We start from the raw sequence: 3,366 nt of genomic DNA, 5'->3' as shown, positions 1-3,366 counted from the left end.
CACACCCAGGGCCCGCTGACTACACCCAGGGCCCGCTGGCCACACCCAGCACCCGCTGACCACACCCAGGGCCCACTCCCCACAGCCAGGGCCTGCTGACCACACCTAGGGCCCGCTCGCCACACCCAGGGCCCGCTCGCCACACCCAGGGCCCGCGCGCCACACCCAGGGCCCGCTGACCACACCCAGGGCCGGCTCGCCACACCCAGGGCCCGCTGACCACTCCCAGGGCCCGCTCTCCACACCCAGGGCCCGCTGACCACACCCAGGGCCCGCTCCCCACACCCAGGGCCCGCTGACCACACCCAGGGCCCGCTGACCACTCCCAGGGCCCGCTCTCCACACCCAGGGCCCGCTGACCACACCCAGGGCCCGCTCTCCACACCCAGCACCCGCTGACCACACCCAGGGCCCGCTCTCCACACACAGGGCCCGCTGACCACAGCCAGGGCCTGCTGGCCACACCCAGGGCCCGCTCTCCACACCCAGGGCCCGCTCACCACACCCAGGGCCCGCTGACCACACCCAGGGCCTGCTGGCCACACCCAGGGCCCGCTCTCCACACCCAGGGCCCGCTCGCCACACCCAGGGCCCGCTGACCACACCCAGGTCCTGTTGACCACAGCCAGGGCCCGCTCTCCACACCCAGGGCCCGCTCGCCACACCCAGGGCCCGCTGGCCACACCCAGGTCCTGTTGACCACAGCCAGGGCCCGCTCACCACAGCCAGGGCCCGCTCACCACACCCAGGGCCCGCTGACCACAGCCAGGGCCCGCTGACCACAGCCAGGGCCCGCTCTCCACACCCAGGGCCCGCTGACCACACCCAGGGCCCGCTCTCCACAGCCAGGGCCCGCTCACCACACCCAGGGCCCGCTGACCACAGCCAGGGCCCGCTCTCCACACCCAGGGCCCGCTGGCCACACCCGAGGCCTTCTGACTGCGCCCGGTGCCCACTTCTCTGCCCCGATGTGGGGCTGCAGGACCGGCAGTTCCCTCCGGTCTTTCCCCGCTCCTGCCAGCCGGGATGGCTGCCGGTATGTGGTGCAGGGTGGGGGTAATGCCACCCTCCGGGTGGGAGCGTAGGAGGGACGGGGGTTGGTACCAGGAGCACAGCGCTGCCTTCTCACCCTGGCCACCCTGAGGAGGTCGTACAGTTTCCTATGCCATTGCTGGCTGGTCCAGATGGTGTTGCCCACGGGGCTGACGGCCTCTGCCACCTGCGACCAGGCACGGTGAATGGCTGGCAACCTCCTTCTCAGGCCGGGGTGTCGGGTCACCTATCTCTCCTCCATGGCACCCGGTTGGGTCTCCGGTTGGGAGAGAGAGAGAGAAAGGGGAGTGGAGGGAGAGAGAGATAGGGGAGTGCGGGGTAGAGAGAGAGAGAGAAAGGGGAGTGTGGGGGAGAGAGAGAAAGGGGAGTGCGGGGGAGAGAGAGAGAGAGAAAGGGGAGTGGGGGGAGAGAGAGAGAAAGGGGAGTGGGGGAGAGAGAGAGAAAGGGGAGTGGGGGGAGAGAGAGAGATAGGGGAGTGGGGGGGAGAGAGGGAAAGGGGAGTGGGGGGAGAGAGAGATAGGGGAGTGGGGGGGAGAGAGAGAAAGGGGAGTGGGGGGAGAGAGAGGGACAGAAAGACAGAGTAAGAGAGAGAGAGACAGGGGAATGGGAGAGAGAGAGAGAGAAACACTGGGGAGCGTGGGACAGAGAGAGGGAGAGCGGGGAGTGGGGGGGGAGAGATTGAGAGACAGAGAGAGGGAGAGAGAGTCAGAGAGAGAAAGACAGAGAGAGGGAGAGAGAGACAGAGAGGAGTGGGGGAGAGAGCGAGGCAGAGAGCGAGAGAGAGAGACAGAGAGAGACAGAGAGAGGGGGAGAGAGAGAGGGAGAGAGGGAGGGAGAGAGAGGGAGAGAGGGAGAGAGAGGGAGAGAGAGAGAGAGGGAGAGAGTGAGAGAGAGAGACAGAGAGAGAGAAAGAGAGAGACAGAGAGAGAGACAGAGAGAGTGGGAGAGAGAGACAGAGAGAGGGAGAGACAGAGAGAGAGAGACAGAGAGAGGGAGAGAGAGACAGAGAGAGGGAGAAAGAGACAGAGAGAGGGAGAAAGAGCCAAAGACAGAGGCAGAGAGAGAGAGAGAGAGAGAGAGAGACAGAGAGGAGTGGGGAAGAGAGAGAGAGAGACCGAAAGACAGAGAGAGTGAGAGAGAGGGGGAAGGGGGAGAGAGTGAGAGACAGAGAGCGGGAGAAAGAGACAGAGGAGGGGGAGAGAGACAGAGAGATAGAGACAGAGAGACACACAGAGGAGAGTGCGACAGAGAAAGAGAGAGAGAGAGAGAGAGAAGTGGGGAGGAGAGAGAAAGGGGAGTGGGGGAGAGAGAGAGAGAGAGAAAGGGGAGTGGGGGGGGGGGAGAGAGAGAAAGGGGAGTGGGGGAGAGAGAGAAAGGGGAGTGGGGGGGAGAGAGAGAAAGGGGAGTGAGGGGGAGAGAGAGGGACAGAAAGACAGAGAGTGAGAGAGAGAGAGACAGGGGAATGGGAGAGAGAGAGAGAGAGACAGGGGAGCGTGGGACAGAGTGAAGGAGAGCGGGGAGTGGGGGGGGGAAGAGAAGGAGAGACAGAGAGAGGGAGAGAGAGTCAGAGAGACGAAGACAGAGAGAGGGAGAGAGAGACAGAGAGGAGTGGAGGAGAGAGCGAGAGACAGAGAGAGGGAGAGACAGAGAGAGAAAGAGAGGGAGAGAGAGAGAGACAGAGAGAGAGAGAGAGAGAGAGAGGGAGAGAGACAGAGAGAGAGACAGAGAGAGTGGGAGAGAGACAGAGAGAGAGGGAGAGAGACAGAGAGAGAGAGAGAGAGAGACAGACAGAGAGAGAGAGTGAGAGAGTGGGAGAGAGAGACAGAGAGGAGTGGGGGATAGAGAGCGAGGCAGAGAGCGAGAGAGAGAGAGAGAGAGAGACAGAGAGAGGGGGAGAGAGACAGAGAGAGGGAGAAAGAGACAGAGAGAGGGAGAAAGAGACAGAGAGAGTGAGAAAGAGCCAAAGACAGAGGCAGAGAGAGAGAGAGAGAGAGAGACAGAGAGGAGTGGGGAAGAGAGAGAGATAGAGGGAAGGGGGGAGCGAGTGAGAGACAGAGAGCGGAAGAAAGAGACAGAGAGGAGTGGGAGAGAGACAGAGAGATAGAGACAGAGAGACACACAGAGGAGAGTGCGACAGAGAACGAGAGAGAGAGAGGGGAGTGGGGGAGAGAGAGCGAGAGAGAAAGCGAGAGCAAGAGAGAGAAAGCGAGAGAGTGGGGGGGGAGAGAGGGGGGAAAAGAGTGGGGGTGGGGGAGAGAGTGGGGGTGGGGGAGAGAGAGTGGGGGTGGGGGAGAGAGAGAGGGGGTGGGGCAG

The sequence above is a fragment of the Scyliorhinus torazame genome, chromosome 25, assembly GCF_047496885.1.
Source record: "Scyliorhinus torazame isolate Kashiwa2021f chromosome 25, sScyTor2.1, whole genome shotgun sequence".
NCBI classification, from domain to species: domain Eukaryota; kingdom Metazoa; phylum Chordata; class Chondrichthyes; order Carcharhiniformes; family Scyliorhinidae; genus Scyliorhinus; species Scyliorhinus torazame.
This window is presented reverse-complemented; position numbering follows the sequence as displayed.